This window comes from Paramisgurnus dabryanus, chromosome 6 (genome assembly GCF_030506205.2).
Source record: "Paramisgurnus dabryanus chromosome 6, PD_genome_1.1, whole genome shotgun sequence".
NCBI classification, from domain to species: domain Eukaryota; kingdom Metazoa; phylum Chordata; class Actinopteri; order Cypriniformes; family Cobitidae; genus Paramisgurnus; species Paramisgurnus dabryanus.
The window spans coordinates 30514135-30542058 of NC_133342.1; the positions used below are offsets into that span (position 1 = coordinate 30514135).

The 27924-nt window shown below is 38.5% G+C and overlaps 2 protein-coding genes across 8 annotated transcripts in view; both read left to right on the forward strand.

Moving 5' to 3' along the window:
• Positions 1-27924, forward strand: part of LOC135767009 (GTP-binding protein 4-like) — a 326314-nt gene that overhangs the window by 292709 nt on the left and 5681 nt on the right. The window lies entirely within an intron of this gene.
• Positions 22644-27924, forward strand: part of rnf220a (ring finger protein 220a) — a 125480-nt gene continuing 120199 nt past the window's right edge. For 2 of the 7 annotated variants that reach the window (XM_065276580.2, XM_065276583.2), the window contains exon 1: positions 22644-22946. The gene's annotated coding sequence lies outside the window, so the exon portion shown is untranslated. The remainder of the gene's footprint in view (positions 22947-27924) is intronic. The other 5 variants (XM_065276579.2, XM_065276581.2, XM_065276582.2 and 2 more) reach the window with 3 other exon arrangements.

Genomic DNA, 27924 nt, shown 5'->3' on the forward strand with positions numbered 1-27924 from the left:
TCTTCCAAATTTCTTTTTTAAAACCATCCCCCACTTTTTCTAACACTGGGTCTTTAATATTCAGACAGGTCTTTATTTTGATAGTCCACTTTAGACATTCTACTAACTATAAATAATTAAATAACTATATCAGCGTATGACTGAGGAGATGATCATTGTTCTCGACAGAACCACACACACCACATCTTGAGTCCGGGTGGCACGGCGCACATTCCTAATCCAAAAAAAGGTTAACTGACTGCATGGTGTCATTAAACAAGCAATAAATGCATTCCGTTTTATGCCACGTTGCCCATGCCTAAATACCCGACTGCTTATAACAGTGTTGTAGTGAAGTCCAGATCATTCAATCCAGACCAAGAACAAAAAAAACCCTGTAGAGTCCAGTCCATAATAAGACAGAGTCCAGATACAGCTTGATACAGATACATCTGAACTTTTCTTTGATTCAGACTCGAACTTGACTTGTACTCGACAGTTTTTGGTATTTGTCTGGACTTGAATAAGCTGGACTTTAAATATGAATTTCTACACTCTAAAAAATGCTGATTTTTTAACCCAGTGTTGGGTCAAAAAGGGACAAACTCATCCCATTGTCCTGTAATGTAACCAATGTTGTTTTTTCCTTCATTGTTGTTTAAAATATAATCATATTTATATGATTACCAAATGACCCCACTTGGGGGGGGGGGATAGGACAATTCTAAGGGCCTACACACTATTAGGGCCCCCAAAGATAATTTTTATTAATTAAAACACATGGGTGTGATAGAGGGCCCAACCTCATATTCTTTCATAGGGCCCAAAATTACTATTTGTGCCCCTGCCAGTGTGGGTTGAAAATAACCCAGCATTTTTAGAGTGAAGAAATAATACAATATCAATATTGACACATGGGTCTCTAAGGGTTAAATATGACAACATTTCACAACCTTGTCCATTCCTTCCGTTTGTCTATTTCTTAAGTCAAAAAGGCCAAGAACCGATTAGCGGGTGAGAACTGTGTGTTGAGCACTGCCTGGTCCAAATCCGATGGGAACTCTATTTGTTATATTCATCAGCGGAGCCAATACTACAGGACCACTCAATTAATTTCAAGCAAATTAAAAAGTACAACAGTACATTAGCTTTTTACAGCCACGCATCACTGCAACACAGTGCACTTCATTGTAAGTTCCTGAGAGAGACGAATCGAGGGACTAGAAGAAAAGATGAGCTGCGATAGTCTGGTGTCTATCAGCATGTGCGCGTATGAAAGAAACACACACACACTGATGTCAGAAAGGAGGCATGGTGCCGACTGTACAGAACGTACACACTGGAAATGGGAGTGTGTTCCAGTTAATTGGGTGACCCCTGGGGCCAGGCTAGTGATTCTCCCTCGTGGACATTAATATTGCATGAACCTTTCAAAGCAGACGTGTCACCGTGTGTCTCTCTCTTTCTCTCTCTCTCACCGTGCCACCCTTCAACCAACCGGCCTTCCCACCGCTATCCCCCCACCCTGCTACAGACAGCGGATAGAGTATACAAACACCCTATGTACATGGACTCTGGCCTTCATTTTCAAAGCCTGTCCCACATGCTAGTCTAGACTAGACTGAGGTACAACAAAGCCGTCTTGTCAATTTAACGCCCTTCACTGTCCTGTACAGTGCCATAAAACACTAATGGTATCAGATAGTAATACCAGAGTACTAAATAAATACCACACTGTGTATACTCCATGGAAGCAGGCTATTGCATGCACTGGGTTGCTTAGTTGGACAAACCCAACAAATGCTGAGTTATTGCAACCTATAATTGGGTTCATTTAAACAGTTTGGTTTGTCTATATTTTACCCACAATGTCAGACAAAATGGTCCAGAAATGTGGTCACTGGGGCAGTACACTTTCAAAGAGTGCATATTAGGACTTATAAGGTAAATATTGGTAACAAATGTATACATATCTGTACCTAAACGGTACATATTAAGGCATTTTAAAAAGGGTACTGATACAGTGACAGCTTGCTTGGGACCATGTTTGGACCATTTTGTCTGACGGCAACCATGGGTTGAAACAACCTCGCATTTTTAAAGCGTGGCTTAATTTCTAGATACATGTTGTATACCCTTATAGGCCAATAAGTGTGACCTCAGAATCATATAGAAGAAAGAAAGCCTGGCACAATAGAGATAATAAAATGTTTTGGGATGTCCATTTATAAACCAGCTTTTATTTGTGTTTTTGTGTCTCGTCGACATTTTGCAGCTCTTTGAAACTCTCGGTTCTATAAATCCGGTGTTTTTCCAGCTTTGGACGGGGTGAGTGTTTCATGGTTGATCATCCTAGATTTATTTCCAAATATACTGAGGTGAAATGTACTGTCCCCTCAGACGGCAAGTTGTTTTACCGGGATTTACTCTCTGTTAAGAAGAGTTATGTACATTCAGCATTTTATACCTCTAGTCATGGAAACAAAGCTGCTTTCCTCAGAGTTCTGAAGGGCTTTGTGAATCCACCTATCAATCTCGGTGCCATCGCACAAATTCACTCTGGCACCGGAGAGATGCTGCCTGCTTTTTTAAACGGCTTCAAAGAGCCTGATGGATTTCACTTCCTCCCATAGGACAAACAAACAAAATGAGATCACTTTAATGTCTCTATTGTTTCTCCTTAACAAGATTCAAGTCTCCTGTTTCTCACATTTTTCTCTCGGGAAATGGAGAAACATCTAAGACTGAGTTGATACCTAGAACATAACTGAGATGTCTAGTAAAGCTGCATGCACACCACCAGCAACTTTGTTGATGTGTGTCGCCAGTCTATTTAATGAGGTCGTTACTAGGCGTTACTAATTCTGGTTATTATAAACAAATGAGTTACCATGCTCTCAGTAACTGACCTGAACTCAACTGCTTCACATCCATTGGTAGTCCCTCCTGAAAGTCGCTCCTCATTTGCATAAAGTCAAACTTTGTTGCATGGCTGGACACACCCACTTCCTGTTGCACTGCCACTCATGACGCCGGAAGTCTGCACGATTCCATTGAAATGAATGAGATTGTATTAGGGGCCAATCACACCAAAAGCGTTTATGGCAGTTGCAGGTGCCTTTTTTGAATGATATTCTATGGGCAGGGAGCGTTTGCGCGCTGTTTATGCGCGCTGAGCGCCTTGCGGTTTTTGCCACCGGCCGCGGCACGCGCCTTTGAAGGAACGCTGAGAATGGAGAAGCGCCCGACGTCATTCGCATCTTTCCATTGTCCAATCGAATGAGGGGAGAGGCGGGCCTTATGTTGTGGTGAGGAAAGTTTACAGTTGCTTTGAAGAACCGGACTCCAGTCGTTCACTCTCTCCTGTGTGTTTGTGCACCTCTCACCCTAAAAAAAGGTCAGAGCAAGTGCCCTCTTTTAAAAGTTTCTGCTAATATGACAGTTAACAGCAAAATAGCGCTCACGTTTCAATATTTGATTGACAAGACAGCTGACTCAGTGGTTGCCTAGCAATATAAAAAGCCGCATCGCACTGCTCTTTTTTTTTTTTTAAAGAGCAGCGCTTTGTGTTTCCAAGCGTTTAAAGCGCTTTTGGTGTGATTAGCCCCTTAGTCTGCCTTTGCTAGTTGCTGGTGGTATGCACGCAGTTTAAGGGAGCGTGTACACTAAAGAGTTTAAACGTGACTGAAAAGGCCATGGGGACGTTTTGTTTATCAGCAGTTGAATGATGCACTGGTTGTTGTGGTTTTTATCCCGCCCCGGTAACACTTTATTTTACGACCCGCAAAGTACCGCGTAATTAAACCGAATTTACAGCGTACCTATTTGTAACAACAGGGTAGGTAACCTGTAGGTATAAGGGAATAATATTTTAAGTTTGGGGTAATAAGGGGGTAAGAATATGAAGAATTATAAATTATTTATACTCTAAGTATTTTATAACAACAGGGTACCTATTGTAATATTACGTGGTATGTATGACTTAGTCAAGTCTATGGGGAAATTATGTTTTATTTATTTTTTATTGTGAATTTTTCATATTGACTACTGAATGTTGTATACAGTCAATGTCTACGAGCCACATCGGCAAATAAATATAACAGCATATCACTTTTATTTTAGTAGCCTATATTACTTGCTTTTAATAACAAAAGTCAAGCTGATTTAATGTGGTTATCTTTTTTTTAAGGTAAGTACAATAAAAATAGCAACTTATTCCCTATTTACCAGGAAACTCCTACATTTGCGGACATATTTGAAGTGGTGCTTTGCAATTTATTTACTGTAAAGTATTTTAGCCAAATATAATTTATGCAATGGCAAACCAGAATGAAACAACAGCAGATATCAGCTCCCGCTAAAGCAAAAGACGACTACATGCGTAGACTACTGCGCAGGTGTAGAGCGCGCGGTCGTCTGCAGGAGGTTTGCTGGAACGCGATCCTGAGGTGAAATTTCTTTAAGAGGTTTTAAAAACGTTCTACACTGTGCAGTACAGCTGCGAGTGATGTTAGCAGGTTCCGCATGCTGGATAAGGTGACTGGTTTTGTTAATACATGACTCACGCATTTCAAACAATGTTTTTCAAGAAAGTTGCTAGCTAACGGTAGCAGGTTAGCTAGCACATAAGTAAGCCTAAAATTTATAAACGTAACTGGCTTAGAAAACTCTGTTTCTGTCAAGGCACAGTGAAGAAACATTTACTGAAGGCTTTCATTTATGTTTTTTATATGTAATGCAGAACAGCATTTGTGAGACGACATCAACTCATCATCCGAGTGGACAAGAACACCAACAGAGGAAGCCAAGCCGCAAAAACAATGAAAAATTGTCATGACTTTTTATTTTAAATAAAAGTTATGTGATAATAAACATAAGTGTTGGCTTAATTATAGTGTTATTGTTTTAAAGATGTTTTGAAATAAGTTGTTTTAAAATAAAAATAACAATATTCTGTATGTTTATGGTATTTACCCTATAACATTTATTAACAAGAGGTGAACAAAGCACCACTTTAGTTTACAGCCCGCAAATATGAGAGTTACCTGGTACATACACAGAACAAGCGGGGAATAAGCCCCACTTCAATTTACAGCCCGCAAATATAAGAGTTACCTGGTACATACACAGAACAATCGGGGAATAAGCCCCACTTCAATTTACAGCCCGCAAATATAAGAGTTACCTGGTAACTCCTGTATACATATACAGATCAAAGAGGTACAAGTTGCTATTATCTTTATTGTGTGTTATATTTTATTTGCCGACGTGGCTTGTAGACATCAACTGTAGGCTATACAAAACACTTCATCAGGTAAGTAGCAAATATGAAAAAAAAAAAAACATATTACACATAGACCATATTACCCATAGACGTAAGTCATACATACCACGTAATATTACAATAGGTACCCTGTAGTTATGAAATACTTAGAGAATAATTTTCCATATATTCTTACCCCCTTATTACCCCAAACTTAAAATATTATTCCCTTATAACTACAAGTACGTACTTTAGAGGTACTCTGTTGTTACAAATAGGTACGCTGTAAATTCGGTTTAATTACGCGGTACTTTGCGGGTCGTAAAATAAAGTGTTACCCCCGCCCCTTCTCCAATGTGATTTGACGGCTTAGTGAAAAGTGACATTTATGAGCCAACGCTATCTCATGGCAATTCGTATGTATTTTGCGAGGTGGCTAATTCATATTAGTTAGTACGACCACATTCGTACATTACCTTCACCCCTTTGACCTTGGGGTTAGGGACTGGGTTAGGGGTGGGGTTTCGTTATTGTTTTTTTTTATGATAATCATACGTTTTTGCACGACTCACTTTGTACAAATTCATACAAATGAGCCAACTCAAAAAATATGTACGAATTCTCGTGAGATCAGGCTGGATGAGCTGAGCATTTCACCCTAAAGTTCAACTCTGGGTGAACATAATAACGTTAAGCGTTTTTTAAAAGCGCGGCGCTTCCATTGGACACAACTGAAAATACACGCCGACAACAGGAAAAGTCTTGATCTTTAACGTCTGAGCAATTAAAGTTAACTTGCTTGCGTCATACGTTTCACATGAACATCCAGTCACACAACATCTTCCTTACACGCACACACATATGCTCGCATGTACATAGTGACCTTTGGTATTTAACAGGCAAAGGCCTCGAACCGCATATCAGTATGTGGAGCTGCTGGTGCTGATCTGTGGTGGCCTGAAGCAAGGCATATGTCTTCTAACAGCGTACGACAGATACAGGTGTCAGTATCCAGGGTTTATTCCCTATGGCCGTAGGCTACAAATGAAGCATCTACCCCACCCAACCACACATACACACCCTCATATCACTCATTTCATTTAGCGGCTCTGTTGGTTATTCCTGTTCATTTTTCTATATTTAATTTGTGCATTTTTATACTTAGATCTTTCCTTTGTCCATCTTGCTGCTATATTCTACACTACCCTTGCAACCCCCCGCTTTCTCTCCCGCCCGCAGGCTGCTGTGAGGATGCCAGGACCCATGCTAATCATGGGTGACACATCATTGAGGGGAGCGGGCTGTTTGCTGTCAGCAGTGTTTTTGGTTCATAATTATTTCACGAGTGTCACGTCAGTGTCAGGCTCTGGGCGAGCGGAGAGAGACAGCCGGCCTGCGGAGGGGAGGAGTGGGTAGAGGGGGGAGTGTCACAAGACCTCACTGTTAGCCACTTTGTGCCCAACACCTCCACTCATCCATTGCCTGGACTGGGAGTGAAAGAATGAGAGCAAGAAAACTGAACTTAATATCAGATCTTTGCTATTATAAATTAATTGTGAAGTAAAACATTTTCCCGCATGTCAGATAACCCCAATCAACTCAAAGATATCTCTGTGTCTGAAACTGCTCACTATTCCCTACAGTATGTGCACTATATGTTTCAGTTTTGTGCTATAGGGTGCATTAAATAATGTTGCTACAATTTTCTTGGAGTTTCTTTGCGTCTTGGAGTTTCTTTGCGTCATGTGAACCTATGTGCATCATGCATCTTGTCAAAATATGTGCCTGCTGCACACGTGTCGAAAGGATTTATGATTAAAGAGACGCTCATGTTCACAAAATACCACAAGACACTAAATTAACAGTAAACTCTGAGCATCACTTTTATCATAAGCCCTCAAAAAAGATGTGATGTTTCTTTACATCTATAAAAAAATCTACAAAAATCTAAAAAGTTATTACAATCTATTTATGAGAGCAATACATTTCGCAATAATACTATATTCTTTTACTGTAATTTCCCAATTTTTTGAGTTGTTTTCTCCATCTCTCTTAAGCTGCTCTGAAACAATGAAACATGAAGTACTATACAGATAAATGTTGATAGATGACTTGACCTGGCTATATGCTGACAAATATTCAAGCAACTTTTTTTAATACAGTGATTTTACAGTAACAATACCTTAACTATAATAAACTAGGTAAGATCCATTAAAAGAACTAATTGAACTTAACCATGTTATTCTATATTCTTTGAAAATATTCAATAATTTTATTTGATGAACATACCAAAATATAAGCCATTTTTTACTCTCAAGTCAAATCCAGTATGGGGCCATACATTTTAGGGCCCAAAGATGAAAGAGGGCCCACACCAATAAAGTGGTATTGATTTCATGATCATGAAAAAATCCTGATAATTTATTCACCCCCATGTCATCCATTATGTTTGTCTTTCTTTGTTCAGTCGAAAAGAAATTAAGATTTTTGAGGAAAACATTCCAGACTTTAGTGGACCTCGACAGTTTACAGTTTAAATGCAGTTTAAAAATGCAGTTTCAAAATGGCTCTAAATGATCCCAACCGAGCCATAAGGGTCTTAAAACAATTGTCATTTTCACAAAAATATTTTTAAATCACAATTTTTTGTCTTGCACTAGCCTTGTAATGCACCAGCGCGACCTTAAGTATTACGTAATCACGTCGAAAGGTCACACGTTACGTATGTGAAACGCACACTTGCGGACCATTTTAAACAATAAACTGACACAAAAAATTAATTAGTAGGGGTGTAAATCGGACAGTTCATTACGATTTGATACAAAATCGATTTTCTCTGCCAGCGATGCGTTTTTTTGCTGATACGTCAAATACTTCTACGATGCGATTACAATTCGATCCAGTCCGATTGATTTATCAATATTTTTATATTTTTACTTATAAATGCAACCAAAATATAAAACACGAACATTTCATTAAACTCTTTGAAAATGGCACAATCTCTGTCCTAATTGGAACATTTACAACATCAAACTAACAAAGATACACTTTTTTAAATAAAGAAAAATGAATAATGAGGGGCAAAATGTCACATAAAATCAAGCTTATGATGGCAACAGTCAAAGTCTTTCAGTATTTTGTGCCAAAATGTGCAATAGTGACAATCTATTGAGGTAGTTTTAGAAAAAATATATTAAATTGAAAACTTCAGATCTAACAGTCAAACAAGTGCTGCAGTGGTCTCTTTTGAGAGATTTTTCTTAAAAAAAATCAACTAATCAACATGTCAAGGGAGAGAACACTGCATTTTGCATGGACAGTATCACCTGCAGTGCTAAACACATGCTTGTCTTCTGTCTCTTTCGCTGTGTTTTCACTGCTACAACCACTTTATTGCTGCATCACATTCACTTGCTGACGCTAGCAGATGAAAATAAACAAAAATGCGCGCTTTGGTCGTGGACGTCAAGTCAAGGAATGAAGACTTGGAGAGTGTCAAAATAAAGGTATATCAAATCGATGTTTTACATGTGTCATTGATGCATCGGATCGTTAGACATTAAATCGATGTATTGATCCATATCGATGTATTGTTACACCCTGTTTAATTAGTAAAATTCCACATACAACAACGTTGGAACGGTCCTCTTTCTCCACCCTTGTAAACACTGGCATGGTGGTTTTGCATACATCATGCGTGACCTTTCAACGTAATACGTAAGGTCACGTTGGCGCATCACAAGGCTAGTGCAAGATGAGAAGTTGTGGTTTAAAAGTGCTTGTTTGTTTGTATGTTGTTGTTGTTTTTTTGGCTCGGTTGGGATGATTTAGAGCCCTTTGAAGCAGCATTGAAACTGCAGCTTTAAACTGCATTAAAACTGTAAACCGTTTCACTGAAGTCCCCTATATGGAGAAAAATCCTGCAATGTTTTCCTTAAATAACTTTTTTTACATTTCTTCTGGACTGAACAAAGAAAGACATAAACATCTTGGATGACATAGGGGTGAGTAAAAATCAGATTTTTAATGAAAGTGCAATATTCCTTTAATATAATGGACCCAGAATAACATTCACTCAAATACTCCCGAATTCTTAGCTAAAGCTCTGGACACTACGTCTATAACATCAACCAGTCTTGCATGTCATGTGACAAAACATGGTAGTGTCAAACCACTGTTTTGTTTCCTTTTTGGAGCTTGACAACCTGTGGTCACTATCAACTGTTTTTGAGTGACAAAGAAGTGTGGAGATTTCTTTAAAACCTCTCCAGTGCTCCCCTCAAAAAAAAAAAAAAACAGCATACAGGTTTTGAACAACACGAGTGGAAGCAAATAATGACAGAATTTGTGAATGCGATTCAAACAGCAGTGGAATGGTAAAGGAGGAAAGACAAACCCCTGCTGATGGTTAGGACAAAGACGGCAGGTATGTGGTGCATCCAGTGGAAATGAGGAAGAACAAAGGGGAAGAGGAGGAGATGTTGCACCCTGTTTTTCAGTCTTCTCTCTGGTGTCAAAGACGTCAGTGGCTGAGGAGGAGGGAAGCAATCAATGATTTAAACAATAATGCAGCTCTCTGTATTCCCTGTCACACTCTCGCCTGCTTGCCGCTTCGAGGACTGTCACACACTGTCTCCGGCTCGACAGCTTATCTCCCGCATGCTGCTACTCCATCTTGTAGCTGTCCGCCAGTGCCCTCACTCACTCGCTCTCTCTCTCCAATCCCTCTCTCCCTCTCTCTCTCTCTCTCTTTCTCTCTCTCCACCATTCTCACTTTCTCTCTCCCGTGCAGACTCTGTTACTCGCATGATGCCTTCACTCCTGGTTAATACACTGTGTGTCCCTTTCTCACACTGTCTCTCCATTCATGGAGTGGCAGGACCAGAAGCCCAGACTGTCTTCAGAAGGTGAATGAAGAAGATGTGTGGCTGAAGCAGCTGGCCTATGTATATGTCAAACAGGTCTACTGTATAAAGTATCTGATTTAAATTCAATCTATGAATATCAATTTCCTTCATACTTTTGGGGAGCAAAAACTTAGTTTTGTAAACTATTTCATGGATTTCTTTCAGCCTCCTACAATTTCGTGCCAAAAAATGTATTATAAGAAGTTCAGAAATTATGCTGGGCTCATATGAATTATTGTACTAAGATATTTAATTTTAAGTAAGGTATAATTTTTTTCTCATTTTGAGGCACTCATTTGACACCTTGTTTGTTTGTTGTGTATAGCATTTGAAATTGTGCATTTTCTGCACATTGGTTTGTAACTGTATGACATTATGAACAATATGAAATTTTAGAAAACACTTTTTTGACAGACCAAATACTTTGCTGCAATTTGTGGTAAACATATTAATAAAAGTTTAAAATATATACAAATATTATTTAAGATAACCCTATGACTGAGTCGCTTAAACTACAACACTTTTAGGGCATGGCTATATTTTTGTAGACATTAAGATTCTTTATACTTGCAGAAAAAAATGTTTCCAAGCTGTCACTGGGCCAGTACCCTTTAAAGAGGTCCTATAGGCTATACCATTTATGTACATATATGTATACATTTTATACCAATATGTACATCTGAGGTACTAATATTAACTCTTTTGGTGCAAAGGGGTGATTCTCACAGAATCCAGATTTAGGTGTCCAGCATCAGAATTTTTAAAAAGCCCTTGAAGTACATTTTTGCACATATAAGATTTAGGTCTGAACTTACAATAACCATTATTTTTAGAGGATTTAAAAAATATTTCCTACATTTTTAGCTTATCATTATCAAAAATTATCATTATCACAACATGATATTACATGAAATATATGCATTTACAAACTCATGTTTCAGTAATGAGAACTAAAAAGTTGTCTAGGTACTATGACAGGTACTGGAGAGATAAAATAGGAACTGCTTACCTGGTAGCCATCTTGAGTATCACAATCAATTATTTCCTTTCCAACCAATTTTTTTTTTTTTTTTGAAAATGTTCCTTCCACAGTGATTGAAAATTGTTGCGGAGGATGAGAAAATTGGTCTTGGACACATTTATACTCCTTATTATTTCTCTACATTTACCAATGATCACCAAATACCACATGTTTCTTTACTGTAAATGTTTATAGTATAACATGCACTGAAGTTTTTTATTTTTTAGATTTTTTTATTTATAAATTTTCCATGTTAAAGAACCCAAATCCAATCCTGGACACGTTGCGGTAATGAACATTTTCCCCTTAAATGTGGAAAAAACATATATATTTGGGTGTCTCTTTTGGGCCACTCACCTGAGTAAAAAAAATTCCAGTTAAAACCTGTATGTTGTCTGGAAAAGCATTTTTAACCATCAATTAAAAATATTATTTTGGCAGCCATGCGTTGTAGTACTGGTATGTACCAGTAGGGGCTAACAGGTCCACGCTTACCAGACAAACCTTGATCCCTTTATTATATACAGTAATAAGAAGCACATAAGACCTTCAGAAACATAGACTGTAAAAAATATGGATGTAGTGTCTGTGATGTCTCCCATAGGTTTGTGAAGAGCTTTTTTGAAGCTTAAAGTAGGCTGTGCCTGCCGTCGCCATCTTGACCGTGCGTCACCGAGCATCACTCGTGGATAACCGAAAATGGGTAAAGAGAAGGGACGTGGGTGAAGGGGAGGTGGCTGGTTGCTCAATCCACGCTTGCCTAGCTTGATTATAGTGACAGCTGTGGCAGTTCACCTGTCACTCAAGTGCCACGCCCTTAATTATGCAGAACTTTGAGGCTTAATATAATTTAAATGGATTGTTACAAATCAATTCACCCTTCTCACAGTTATCATTAAGGGCAAAAATAGCTATATAAACCAAAAACACTTTTTGTTGCAGGCTGTAAACATTTTAACACGGAGGTCTATGGGAATTGACTGCCTTTTGGAGTCAGCCTCTAGTGGCCAGTTGTTTAATTGCAGTTTAAGTCACTTCCGTATTGGCTTCAACAGAAAGATCGGAAGGTTTCCCCTCGTACAGAACTGAAGACAGAACTGAGTGAAAAACTCCTTCCCCCCTCTCTCTCTCTTGTTTTCCATAGATGCTCCATTTTCCCCATACCCATTTCCCTTTGCCATTTCACAGACCCTGGCTCTGGCTTAAAGGTATCAGCTTAAATTAAACCAACGGGACAAACAAATTACATCTGTCACCTCTGGTTTGCATGGACTTGACAGGAATTCAATAAAGTCCGCCATGTTTGTTCGGTGGAGTTCTAATCACACTTCAGCGATGGCTTCTCCAATCAGGGACTTGGATAACAGACCCCATTCCTCTGACAAACCACCGGAGTCACTGTTAAAGTTCAAAGGTTACAAAGGAGCCCTGTCTGTAACCTACATGCGTGTGGAAAAAGGAAATCCTATGAATCAATGTTTCAATAGCCAAGCCTCAAACGTGTGGCGGTGAATCTCTGGGGAGCGCTAATCTCAGTGTCATCAGTCAGAGCGCTGAAGTTCGGCTAAGGTAGGGGTCAAGGGTCAAGCCCATCGGCCTGCCGACAGCCCATCCCTGCAGCTCCCAGCATGCAGCTGGTTTAAGGCTATCAGGGGGACAGCTGGAGTAAGAGGAGCTCATTATGGGCTTTTGACCACAAACACAAGAACCACTGGGAGCAGATGCGCAGAATAGCACCAAAGCCACGGCAGGTCCGTAATGGAGCCGCGACGCTGAGCGCAGGTGATACCGGTCCTGTGAACTAAGGGGAGCAGAGGGCTATTGAAAGTCTTCCGTTGGTGTTGTAGAGATCGCCCCACATCACAGGCTTCTTTTTAATGTAACCCCCACTCGACAGGGAAGCGCAAATCTCTTCACTAATTGGCATAGTGATTCATTTGAAATTCATTTTGTTGTTTTACTGCACTGGTATTCCTAACATAGATCTAAAAAGCATGAGAGTTGGACCTGAAAGTATCCATTGTCCAGTGAGGACCTTGAGGCTTATGTCATTAGGAAATGGGTCTGTCATGGCCGCTGTGAGCTATAATGACATAGATCGCCGCACTGGGCCGACAGGTGCTACAGATTGTTTCTCTTTAATCTTGCGCAAACAGCGCCGATTCAGAGCAATTCAGAGCTCCCTGCATTGTTCTGCGCCATACTCAGGTCATGGGTCAAAAGGTTACTGGTTTATATAAATAATTGTTTTAGCATTGCCCATCTTTGACGCGCTGATTATCCTGTTTATTTAAACATAATGGAATGATAAATACTGATTTCGCTCTCGACCTGTCCTAACTCGAATGGAAACGTTAGACAAAAGAGCAAATTAAAATGGATTAAAATAAAGATGGACTTGAATGCAGTTAAAGCAGTTAGAATTGATTATTGAAGAATGGTAATAGGCGATCAATAGTTAATATGCAATTTTATGCCGTAATAAGGGGCATTAATAACCCGGGAGAAAGGTCCGTGTCAGAGTTAATGAAGCTGAATGGCCGACATTGACTATTCCGATTTGGCCATTTCTTACCCAGAGATCCACTCTCTCGCCACTACTTCCAGCTTTCTAGGGTCATGTTTGCGCATCCAGCGCTGCAGATGCCCTCTTTAAAAATACATGGACAATAAACATCCCTTTTCCTCCCTCTTTTCCCTCAGCCTTTAACATACACGCATGCTGCCTCATCCATAATGTCCCTCCCATCTGCCCTTGTTTGATGAAGCCAGTTTAATGATGGGACAGGAAATGGAAATTCGGGGCAAAGCCCCCTGTTTTTCCACGGGCACTAATATGTTGTGTGTCAACATCAAGGTTCCGTCCACAGCCTTGTCTCGATCCGAGCTCTATCTCAAGCAGTAGGACCCATGGCAGAGGGACTGATAACAGGGCTCTGTGACACAGCTCCATAATGAAGCCCATTTTGACCACTCGGCCTAAATAGCTGTATGTTTGTGATGGCGATCAGTCCAGGCTTTGTTTGCACTTGTCAACATTTATCGTCTGCATTCAGAAGAGAGTCCTCGGGTTTATTCCATTATCTAGAAGAAATGGCATTCAGTTTCCTGGCTTTCCAGGTTTTGAAGTCTGCTGTTTGTGCAAAATGTATTTATTTAATAAACCGATCTTTGTAAAGGTCATATCCGCGTAAGGCTGGTTTATACATCTGCGCTGGACCCACGTCGAACTCCTTATGCCATAGTCTACATGTACATTTTTATTAATACACTGTTAGTCAAAATATGTACTGTCAACTGTCACTGGGGCAGTACCCTTTAAAAAAGTCAAAATATTTACCATTAGGTACAAATATGTATACATTTGGTACCAATATGTACCTTTGAGATACTAATATGAACTTTTTAGGTACAAAGCTGTACTTTTTGAAAGGGTACAGCACCAGTGACAGCTGGGGTACACATTTTGACAATTTTTTCTGACAGTCTCAACATGCAGACCGTTATGCTACGTTTACACCAGCCGCGGTAGAGGCTGCAAGCGCAGGATTTACATGTTAAGTCAATGCAAAGACGCGATTAGGCATCCTGCGGCGCGGTACGAATTGAGCGTTGCCGCGGGAAACGCGCGAGTTGAAAAATTTGAACTTCGGCGGATTTCCGCGCTGCGTTAACCAATCAGGACCTTGCTGTGGTAGTGACGTGATTACAGGAAGCGAGCGGAGTCTCAGCAGAGTCGCAGAAGCCCCTCCCATGATGCGGATTTCCACGTGAATGTCTCAAATGACTAGAATTTTGCGTGGCTTTCATGTGCGAATGAAGCAAGTAAAAGTCAAATGTTCAAGCGTCCAACTATGCGCGAATAGCGCATTTTGGCTGCCTCTACCGCGGCTGGTGTAAACGCAGCATTAGTGTCCACAAGCATGCTACTGGTTTTTGGGCAACAAAGCCCAAAGAAGCGTTGTGTACATTGTTGGAGAAGCATCAGCAGTGATAGCAGCAAATAGACAACAACTTTTGTTACAGCCCAAATTTTTTAATATATTTCCTCTACTTGGCCAATTTTTGTTTTTACCATTGTGAGCGGAAAAGCGTACGAGGAAATGCAACGCTACATGTCGCTGATTTATTTTACCAGAGGGAGTGGTTTTAGCAGACAAATCACACCGCTTGCGGCCCATGCATGAATTGAGAGGTTGTTATATTTTTGGCAAGGTGTGCGTCAGGGTATAGTGTACAAGATTCTGCATAGTCTACGCTGTGCACTCAACTTTAGCATTGAGCTTTAGCTTGTAGGTCACAGGTCAAGATTCTTCATATCTACCGGTACCTATAACAGCCAACCTTATTTCTAATATTCAGTCCAAACGTTTTCTTTAGGTTTAATTAAATCCATACTTATATATCTTGGAGTTTGTTCAATGTGACATTACACAGAAGTGACAAAATGAGATACAATTGCATCATTAAACAAACGAGCCCTCAGGATTACAGCAAAAACACTGGCACAAGGACAAACCTTTAAACAGGACATCCATCAATCTAACAAGATCAATTTTCCAAAGGTCTCCGGATCATGGATAAAAGAACGAGGGGTTAATTTCTAGAAATCATGTCCTTATTAATAACAATTTTTCAAATATCCAATGCCTGTGAAAGAGTAACTCAAAAATTAATCAAAAGTGATGGCAGATTTTGCCAGCTTCTGCCTGTCTCCAAATGAAAGTATAAAATCTCGGTTGCCTTGAGTGGTATTTTTGTGTTTTGACTTGATCTAGTAATAATATTTCTTTACACGTCTGTCGCGATGCAATTTCCACACATCCGTGATCAACAAATTACACGGCACGACCGCATGATAAAAATCCCTTGCTTTGTACATCAAACTCGGAAAGCAACAGCATCTGATATTTCTGGAACAATTCAATGTGCAATTACTGTTAATTTGTCCTGACGAAATCATGTGAAAGCACTTGTCTCCTGAACTTAACGCCGTGCGAGAATATTCATGTCTTTGACTTTCCACACTTAGAAGATAATTATTGTTATTACCGTCACGGTTGAGATCACTCCACAAGGACATGTCAAGACGGCTAAAATTCACACACGCGAGCTACGCGACGAAAAATGTCTCCTTCAAAATGCTAATCAATTATGTCTCGGTGCGATTCCTGCTGGGAACGCCGTGTTTTATTTGTATAATTACTCCGCCTCCGCTGTCTCTCAGATTAATATATTTATGAGCCATGTGACTTTATTGATTTTGCCATAAGGCTGTATCATTTCTGCACCATAAACAGATCTAACAGAACAACAGGCTTTAGTGTAAAACATAGCTGTGCTGACAGCATGTATGATTGGCTGTGCAGGGGTTGGGAAAAGGCCGCTTGGCAGACATAAAAGACAAGCTTTTCCTTTCAGAGGCAAATAAAGGGACACAAAGTGGACATCACATTGAATCATGCTCACAGTCAGAGGTGGCAGCTCTGCGTGCAGTAGAGCAATCTCGCTCGCTCAGGGCGCGCTTATAATCCTAAAGCGGATGGAGGAAACCGTAGAGCTGATGCCACACAAAGCCCCTTGTTTCGCTCTTGGATGTACAGGCTTGGGTTTAAAAAGATATAAGAGGGCTGGAAAATCACCGGCCGCGTAAACACTTGAAGCCCCTTTGTAGTTATTTTAGCAGACTGGATAGAGTTATTCGAGGATGGCCCTGTGCTCCACACCCTTTGCAAGGGACCTTAAAGCATTAAAGACATCTGATAAGGCAATTAGTGTAATATATTGTCTTGATTTGATTCATATTAGCCATACTTGATTTACTGTGTACGGTCTCCAGAAGAGCTAAGACCCAGACAGCATGTTACACGCCAGAGTTGATTTAAATGTCTCTCTATATGGGTGCTGGAAGTATATCCCAGAGTACTGTCAGAAGGTGTGGTGTAGCTATTGGCGCTGGGGCGGTGCCGTAAACAGCCATCCAAAGTGGCAGCTGATAATCCAAATGGGATTTGACTGCCATGAAGACCATAGAAATGTCTCATCAGATAAAGTCTCACCTTACTATCCATTATTGCTCTTTTTAACTCTGAGTCACTCAATTAGTGTATGAAAAACATATTAGTTTTGCCGCCTACTTCATTATTTTTAGAGTGTATTTAGATTTTAGGCTAATATTCGCAAAATGGTGACGTAAACCTCAGCCCTTAAGCAAACAGGGCTGATTCAGGTTAACATCGCACTGTCATATTAATTATTTATGGAAGGATGAATTTATGGCCCTTTCTGGGCAAGCTGCTAAATCTGAATGGCCAAATATTGAGATTTTAGAGCTGTGCTTATAAATCACCCCTTGATTTGTCTCTGCTTGTTTGTCAGTGTCTCTGTGCTTCGGGTCATGAGTGGCATTTGCTTGTGTGGCCCCTAATTGCTGAGTCCCAGTCAGACAGATGAGTGTTGATGCCTGGCACTGAGAATAGGGTTAGAATGTGTGCGTGTGTGTCTGACAACACCCATGATAATATAATGTTAGCTGTGCCATTGTATGCTAAACATTATCAGTCTAGTTATGAACAGAAATTAGTGGACCCCTATACAGTAGCATGGTTGTCATTTTGCATCAAAATTATATTCTTATGAATTATATTTCATTATAAATTGTGCCTGTACAATTTGTTGCCCACCTAAAAATGATTTATTTATTCAGATAAACATTACATTCTCGCCAGATGGACTTTAAATAGTTCATATAGCAGTGGCAGCCGGTGACTTCTTTTTTCGAGGGCACACGATGTGAAGTTCGTGTGTAGCCCGTCATGTGTGTGGTTCATCATTTCAAAATATGTGTTCTGCACGTGGAGTGAACCTGTGTGCATCACGTGTCTTGTCAAAATAAGTGCCTGCTGCAGACGCGTCTAAAGGGTTTATGATAAAAGAGACGCTCGTGTTTGCCAGATACTCGCATAATCTCATGCATAATCAGAGTTTACTGTTAAGGGTGTGTCTTGCGTGTATTTTGTGAGTGTCTCTTTTATCATAAACGGTTTTGACGCGTGTGCAGCAGGCACTTATTTTGACAAAACACATGATGCACATGGTTCACATGACGCAACAAACACATATTTTGAAAACACGAGCAACACACATGACACTCCGAACACATATTTTGAATTTTCGCCCCTCGGTAGAGCAGTCACGAGCCGCCACTGATATCACGCCTACAGATGTAGACACACTGTCAGACAAAATATTTAAAAAATGGCCCCCTGCTGTCACTGGGGCAGTATCCTTCAAAAAAATTCTAATGTACCACTTATATATGTATACATTTGTATACGGTATGTATACATTTGGTACTTATATGTATCTTTGATGTAGTAGTATCTTTGATACCTCTAAAGTACTATTATGAACTCTTTGGGGTGATTTCGGGATTAGCTAAAATGAGGACTATGACTTATAACTACTTTTAACAAACATGTTTTACTAAAAAAACATTACTTGTGTGCATTTTGTAGTGTATGTAAATACAAGTGATGTATTTTAAGATATGTAAGTGCAAGTTGTTTTCAGTTTGGACAGCTCTTACATTTATTTTAGTCTAGGACTCATCTAATCCCTGTCCGGGAAACCGTCCCTTTATGCTCAAAGATGTACTTTTTTTCGAAAGGGTACTGCTCCAGTGAGAGCTAGGGAGCATTTTAAAAAACTTTTTATGACTGTACAAACATTTTGTTTGCTGCACATCTACTTTTCACAAATATAATATATAGTAGACTATAATCTAGACTAAAAGTCTTTAAACATCTTTAAAATCTTTAAAAATCTTTAATAATTCTATTTCTATATTTATTCATTTTAATCCTATTCTTGTGGCTTAATAGATATAGCATTGTATTGGCAATGAAAAGGTTCTGGGTTTGATCCCATGGAACACATGCTGACAAAATAAGTGTATAAATTAAGCGCACTTTAAGTCGCTTGGGAAATGCAAAAATGAACATGTAAGAAAAATTGTATTAGATATTTTACTCACTGTTGTTCACAAAATAGAAAACACGGCATAGAAAACAAACATTTAATAATTAAAAAAAAAATTCCGTAGAATTTGCAGCTGGGTTGCCAGTAACTTACCGTAGATTTAAATTTATGTTATTTACAGGCAAGAGTTTTTTCAAAGTTAAATAAATTTGAAATATTGACAAGTCTTTATCTTTACAGAATAAAACTATACAATAACAGCCTCATGCAAAGCATTCTGGGAACCAGAAATCATCCTAAACCTTTTTCTGTTTTTTGCTTCAGATTTTGTTTCCCAGAATGTTTTGCTTGATTCTGTTTTTTTAGTTTTACTCTGTAAAGACAAAGATTTGTAAATGTTTAATGTTCATTTAACTTTGAACAAAATGTTGCCAGTAAATACCATGAATTTAAATCTACGGTAAGTTACCGGCAACCCAGCTACAATATCACTATAATTTCTACGGAATTTTTTACAGTGTAAGACTGTTTTAAAATCAGTCAAGTGTTAAAGGAAATATATGAACTTGTTATTATTGTCAATAAAAGAATAAGACGTAGATAACAAATTTGTGTCCACGTCACTTATTTCCTCTTTTGCACGGATAGAGCCAACGTTCGGTTTCTTAAGAACGCTGGCTGTATCATTTCCCAACTAATGGAGCAGCAAATGGGATAACAAGGCCCTCTAGATTTGTGGGCTGTCTCTGAAATTAGCACATTTACGAGCTCTGTCTAAATTAAACAAATCATTGATTTTATGTAAGGGAGTTATAGCACCATATTCTAGAGCTGAGTCTTGGAGCAGCAGTCGGGTTTGCCTCCTCGCATCTTCTCGTCATACCTGATGCTGATGCCTGTAGAGAAGAGAAGAAAGTAACAACCCACCCCCCAGGTACTCCGCACCACACCAACAAGGGGAAACAAAGCCGAATCTCCTCAAACGAGCAAGAGCTATGTGTCCCCGTGTTGGAGTACGACACACGCCGGGCCCTGCCTTTAGTTAAATATGAAAGCGTTGTGCTTGTGTGTGTGTGTTTGGATAAAGTGTCTACCAGGACTCACAAAATCAGCTGCAGAGCCATTTTTAGAGCTCTCGTTTCTTTTTCTTTCCCGGTTGCCTTTGATCACGTAGCACTGTCTACAGTATGAATGCTTATACTCTCTCTCCCCCCTTCTGTTCTTTTGTGTTCATGTGTGTGTGTGTGTGTGTGTATAGAGACATCGCAGTAGATGCTGGTGATCCGTTGAGCGTGATGGCTGTCCTCCGGTTCAGATTTAGATAAGAAGAAGTGGGGCCTTGCGCAGTTCCAGTTAAAACAAGAAGACCGGCTTGGTTCAGCTCCCGTGCTGGGGAGAGTTGAGAAGAGTACGAGAAATTTAATGAGTATCTTTTTTTGCACCTCACTGTGATTTTTTTTCAGCTGCCCTTTCTGTCTTTCTTGTTCTCTTCAACATTTGTCAATGGGTACATGTCAATGCATCATCCTATCAGCAATCCTGATACGGCTGTTTCAAGGGTTGCAATTTCATATCAGACTGTGTGTAGTAACATTTGTTTTTGTCAGGTGGTGAGAAGTTTGAGCCACTTGCTCTTATTGGTTTTCTGTTATTTTATATCTGTCCATCATTGCAACAGTGGTCTTGTTGTGTCTTTTTTGTCATGCTTTTTAAAAATGTGTTTATTTTTACAGCCTAGGTGTAATCTTGGGTTAAGAATACAGCATTTAATTTACCAGCGCTTAGCACGAGCACTTCCAAAGCTAAGTGACAGAAATGAATAGCCATCTGAAGCACATGGCTGACATATGCTAATGAGGAATGTGTGCTGAGGCTTCACTGTGTGGGACATCTCACTATAAGACCTCTGCTACGCGTTTCACTGCAACCACAGATGTACAGGTAATAATTAAGACCTGACTGATGTGTCGAAAAGACGTCTCTGTTATTACAGCGGTCATCCTCCTTCAAACACCAGGCCCCCCAATTATTCTCTTGCCCTGCTTTAAAGGAACAGTCAAAATCACTCAAAATAAATGTGACGTTTGACAGAGGATTTTTGGTGATTTCTTCACACCGTGTTCACACTGACAAACAAAAAAATATAAAATGGTATTATTCATCAAATACATCATGTGATTTTTTTTTTTTTAAATAAAATATAAATTGACTATTGAAAAAATTGTACTTTTTATCAAATACTCTCCTATATAAACTGGCAAAGTAGGATGCTTTTTAAACATGCATTAAACAGATAATCTCTCCATCAGCAAGAGACTGCAGATCATTTACACTTGGATGAAGCTCTCTGGTTTCCTCAACTTTTATATCAACTCCTGTGTACACTTATAAATGTCCCGGCTTTACTTATAATGGATTCAAACAAGCCATAGTAATATGTTTTGTTATCCGATACAGTCCAGAAAGAATGTAAAATAATTTCAATTGAATCAGGGGGCTCTGGAAATGGAGGAGAGGATTTCTGCTTAAGCCCTGTAAAAGAGCTGTCATCAAAGCACTTCACCAATCCACACCAGTCCATTTAGAGACATGTTAAGAGACTGAGGCCTGAAATTTGATTTTGAATGGAAAGGGACCTTGGACATGGATGGGTCTTTTCCTCTGTTTCACTGATGTTTTAACGGAGGTCATTAGCAATACAAGAGAGTGCTAATGTGATGCAGTAATGCACATATGTATGGCTACTCCCTTCCCATCACCCCAAAACTCTCCCACTCGAGTATATCATTTACTGAGCAAGACTAAGAGATTGTTTTGTATATGTTAAATGTTTAATATCATACTTTAATACGTTTATATGTGAAGTTGCGCTTTATTTTTGCTTTATTGTGGTGTTGTGTAATTCTAGCTTTGACCAGCAGGTGGACTTGATTTTCTGCATATTGTGTCAGGTTGACCCCTCAAGTCATATGATATTACTCTTGTACATTTCTTTCCATCTTAGTTATTTTCAAAACAGCTACAAAAAATGGCATAGCATTTAAGTTTAAATTTATTTCGTTTATTAAAATGTGTTCAAAATCAGTAGATACGCAAAAATGATAATACGACAAGACGTTCTTAAAGTAGGCAACATTAAAGAGATATTTTCCATTAGCAACGCATTAGCAACAAGTAAAGTATTGCTACTTTACTACAGTACAAATAAAAAATATGTATAATGTAAATTATTACGTAAGGAGAAATAAATGTAAACTCTTCACATATCAGTAGCAGTGGTGGGACACTCGAGACTTGCCTATTTCTGTAAAGACCTCGCACATTGTTACCACATCTTTTGTTTTGCCGTGGACTTCATTTCCCAAGTCTTCTAAATGGTGAAGAGAGAGGATAATTCATTCCGTGCTCACAAAACAGCCCATGAGATCCCCCACGGGAGCGTGGAAAGGGGGGTCAGGGTCTCCGCGCGAGGACAGAGAATGAATGTCAGTCAATGAGCGAACCTGGCGCTGAGCGGCAGCACTGCACCTCCAACACTGTTTCCACCTCTGATCAAATCTCTGCCTATCGTCTCTAGTTTGCCACTGAACGCAGATTGGTTCTCATCGGTACATGCAACCGATACAACTCTCAACACGCGACACGACCCGGGAACTGTGTCTCGCGCGCGCGGCCACCGTCTCGCGTTCTTCGCTTCTCATGAGGTGATCGCCGGTGCTTTCGCTCTCCTGTTTCCAAAAGTTTCGCTTGTGGGCACAAAAGGACGACTTAAACCTTCCCGAGGATTTTAAACAACGTAAGTGCTCCGCATGTCTTGAGAGAGATTGTTTTTGTGGTCGGATGGGAACTTGTCCGCGTCTTATGTTTACATTTAGCCTAACTGTGGGGAAATCTAGTTTTATCCGTTTAATGAGTGACCGCGAGTCTGATTTAACGCGACTGACTCTTTCTTCAGAAAATTGCTGCTTTGTTTTTATTGTTTGTCATGTTTTTGTACGGGAATAGAGTTAAGCGCAAGGTGCGGATGCGCAAGTTTGTGAATCCCTGCGGCTTATCTCTAAATCTCGTATCTCAGATGTTCGCGATGACTTGATTGCGGCAATTATTTTAGGGACTGTCTTTATGGAGCGCTGTCGCTTTTACTGTGGATGAGTTGCTGAACTCCTGAAATATTTTAGAAACGCACTTTGGCTTGACTTTCACGACAGTTCTTCGTGTTAAAGTTTGCTGAAATTGTACATTTGACCTCTACTAACTGCAATGTACGTAACAATTTGTATAAGAGTGTTTAAAAGTCACAAAATTGTGTGTAGCCGTATAAATATTTATTGTAAATAAATCATATGGCAACAGACAATCTTGTTTGTTGTTTGAGGATCATATGTGACTATTGCGTAACCTTAAAAAGATGCCGGTAAAAAACTAAGTGTGTAAAATAAAGGCAGCTATTTTCCAGCTATTTTGAGTTGAACTTAAGTTACTCTCTGTTTTATATATTGTGTAGTGTCGTAGGAAATTGTATAAGTTATTTTAATTCTGCAATTTTTGTTGAAATTTAGAGACGTATTGGTAAATTTGATATAATGATACCCGTGATGATGTACGCATGCCTGCGTTCAACACCCAATATATACAAAAATATGCGTCTGCTGTTTAGTGTAATATTTAAAAAGTAACAGCAAATGAGGCTTACTTGTGTATTAACACTTAACACAGCTGTAGTTTAGCTGCTACGGTCTCCCAAGTAATTTGTGACTGGCAGTGGACGTGAGAACTACTCCTGTGAGTGGAGATTTTACTATTGCATTTATAGTCCTCTCCATTTATAGTCTGTAATCAGACCGGGAATTAATGCGCACGAGACCAATCTTTCGGATCATTTATATTTTGTTCTGAAGCCACAATAGACTGCTGGCCTGCGCAACACTCACTATTTTTCCTCTTTTAATGTGCATGTGTGTTCATAGAAAAATAAATGTTTAGATTTAAATCTGTCAGCAATCCTTCCTATATAAGAAAACTATAGGCGTACACAAAGCAATTAGTTAGACAGCACTTATGGAGAGGAATGTTGATCAAATCCTTGCAGTAAGGAAATGAAGTGCAAGGAAACACCTGTTTGTTATGGGTCACTACAATTTACACAACACAAACTGTACTGTTTCCGCTTTACTCATAAGTTAAATAAAATTTCCAAGGAAGAATTAAGGCAAAAATACGGGCAAGATTTATTCTCTTATCTGTATGTGCGCAAATTATAGGCCGCATTGCTTAATCAGATTTTCTAATTTTGATAGTCTGAAATGATTTAACATTTTAACAAATTGGAAACTGGGTTTGTTCAGTATATATTTTCAACAAATTAAATATTTTTTATTTGAAAATAAAAAAGACAAGCAAAGGCAATTAAACACTTCAATTCTTGATTCTTTTGCGTAATAGTTGGCTATGTTTACATTTTATAGATGTATTAAATCTGTTTTATAATTTCAATGTTAGGGTAGAGGTACACAATAGGCTACCTAGTGGTTCTTCAAGACTTTTTAGTACTTACAACAATTATTTAGATTTGGAATAAAAATATAGTTATAGCTTTATTAAGTTAACATCTTTCATTTGTAAACCTTAGATTTTTACATTGCCCTTATATTTAAAGGTTTTGTTTAATTAGATTGAAATACTTCATAATTGTAAAAAATGTGTTATGCCACTGTATTATCTATAACCTTACATTTTTGCATGTAGTTTCCACATAAAACAAATCCAGTGTTCCCGATTGTACACCTTAAGTTTTATTCGTTTAATATGTTTTTTTTTATTTTTGCAGAGGAACTAATTTATTTACGCGCTTTCTTTTAGTGATAAAGTCCGAATAATTATTTTACTATTACACGCTTAATTTACTGGATTTTTAATTACGGATATTCTGTTCTAATTTCAATTATTAAATTTTTGTTAAATTATAAGTATTACATTTTTTTTACCATGTCAGTACTCAGATATTTAAATAATAGCATCAAGTTTTATATGTTCTTAATCTTGGAAATTTAAATAATGAAATATGGTCCCTAAAGGTTAAGATGTCGTCTTAGATAAATGCGTTAATTGATACTTCAACTGGAACGAAAAGAGCTAAACCCGTATTAAATTATCTTATGTGAAGGAAGAGTATCCATATATTTTGTATTAATATTTACTTGTGTGTGTGTGTGTATATATATATATACACACAATGTGGTGCATATTGTTAATGTAGTGTAATTAATTAAAATTTTGTTTATAATGAAGCTCTTATACAAAACCTTTATATAAATATTTAGATTTTAGAAATATCTTAAACAAATGAAACTCTTATTTTAGTTAAGTCTTATTTCTTTCGATAATCTTTAAAACATTTTTTTTATGCTAAACTATTGATAAATATTGATAAATTATAAAATAAAAACACCGCACTGTTGTTCTTTTGCATCTAAACTTTTAAAGCGCACTTTATAAATTCACATGTTTTAATCTCATGTAGGCTAAGGTTTTTCTTGAGCCGTATTTTTATTTAATACAAGATACAGACAGTTCGAGGGGCAGTAGCTGGTGAGAGACAGACAGCACTTGACTAGAGGACAGAAGAAAAGTAACAGATGATTTATTCGTCAGCGTTTCGATTTTCAGCCCTGCTTTTTTCTTTTCTATCCTTTCAGAGCCGATGTCAGTTGTTATTGCTTCTCATTGATCCCCTTGCAAAGTGAGAAGTGAACTAAAATTAATGTCGATTCCAGTGGCCGGATCAATGGCCAGAGTTATTTTAATCTGGATTTGTGCGCTGCGTGGAATTAAACAAAATCGGAGAGCGAGCAAAGCGGAATCAAACATTTTCATTGCTTGTTAACTATCAGAAGTTAGAACAGCATCCTTTTTAAAGAGAGAGAGAGGGGGGGGGTGCAGACGGCAACACTAAACGTTAAACAGCCGTGTGAAAGTGCTGCGGCTCCAACTTAAATTATTACTGCGTGCAGAAGTGAATGTGAAAGTCTTACTGTTCTGTGCTTCAAAGACAAATCCATCCGACACAGTGCGCTATAGTAGGCTAAATGAAGCATACATTTCTCAAACGCACCGGCTCGATTAGCCCTTTGTCTATTCTGTTATCGACAAGCGTGCTGTTTCCCAACGAATTAAACTAGAATTAACCCCGTTAACTCTCACCCGCCCGCCCTAGCGCATGTTTATGTTTTCACGTGCTAATAAACACTTCACTGAAAACTCATTTGTCATGCAGATGGCGGCGGGTTATGGTAATTAAAATCATCTACACATAATAACACCGAGCATAACGAAGGGCCGTGTTGTTTTAAGGGTTTTTTTGAAAGTATGAATATATTCATGATATATTTGCAAAGTTTTTGGGCGGTTGTATAAAGATGAAAATGATCAGGTGTCGTCCTTGGATTGCTTAACTTCACCATGTCCCTTTCCATTATGTTTTGAAGCGTGCAGACACGCCTATTCATGTACCTTTTTATTTAGTGTCGAGGCGGAACATTTGAAATTTTATGGTGAGTGAGATACTTTGTTAGGTAAAGCGCCCCAGCCGCAGTAGCAAATGCCTTTGTATCAAATCTTGTGATGCACCGAGGCTTTGAATATTTATGATCGCTTTAGTCCTCTCTCATCATTAAATTCTGTTACATATCTGTTATATAAATATATTAATTATAATATAGAGTATAATGGTATAGTTTTACTATTAAGAGCTATATTGCTATTCTATTATGTTGATTTATTATTTTTATGTCTTACTGCTTGTAATGTTTATTTTCCGTTGGTTAAATTAATACATTTGTTGCATTTACGCGAGTGGAATATAACAATATGTAAAAAAAATATTTTTAAAGTTCGTCTTTGCTGTTTTATTTATTTGGGCGTTGGCTTTGAGCGATCTTTTTATTTTTTTGTGCAAAAGACAATCACGATTTTCCACTTTTAGAGCTTAGTAGACTGAAAATATTTGATAAAAAATTATAAATTTGGTTAAACATAAAACAACATTAATTTATGGCTATTGAATGCCTATAAATGTCTGTTTACCCGTATTATAAACTTACTGCAATGTTACTGCACTTGTGAGTCCCAAAAGGCCGAGCTGAGTGAAGATACTGGAACTGCAGCTTTTTGTAATTTGTCTCTTTTTGATTTACCTTCCTGTCCATGTTTGGGGTGTGTTTTTTTTGTGCTGTTGAATAAGTTAATTTTACACCCTCTCCCACAAGACATTAGCAGTGCATTTGCTTGAAATCAATAAGAGGCATATATCTATCTGCTTGTCTGAATGCTGCTTGTTTTTTTCCAGCAGAACAATATAGAAGAGAGAAATGACTCATCTTACTAGTAAAGATATTAGCAATGTTGTCTACTTTTATTTGCAATTATTCTTAGTTAGAGCTATTTACTGGAATGCATTACATTTAACATATTGGTTTGTTTAACAAAACGAAACATCACAAGATGAGCATGAAATAATTTTTTTCATCTATAGAAGCTGTAATAATACCACCATCATATATGTTATGAAAATCATCTTCTGAATTAAGAGGCTAACCATGCTAGTAAAAATTAATCTTGTGTTTTATAAATCAACAAGTTGTTGTCATTGTAGCCCTGTCATTACCTAATGCATTATTTATTGTAAATCCTCTGGTTGACCAGCAGTGTTCAAACCCGATGAAATCAAACCATTGTAAGTCTCTGTCTCTCAGTATACAGTGGCAGGCAGCAGTGGA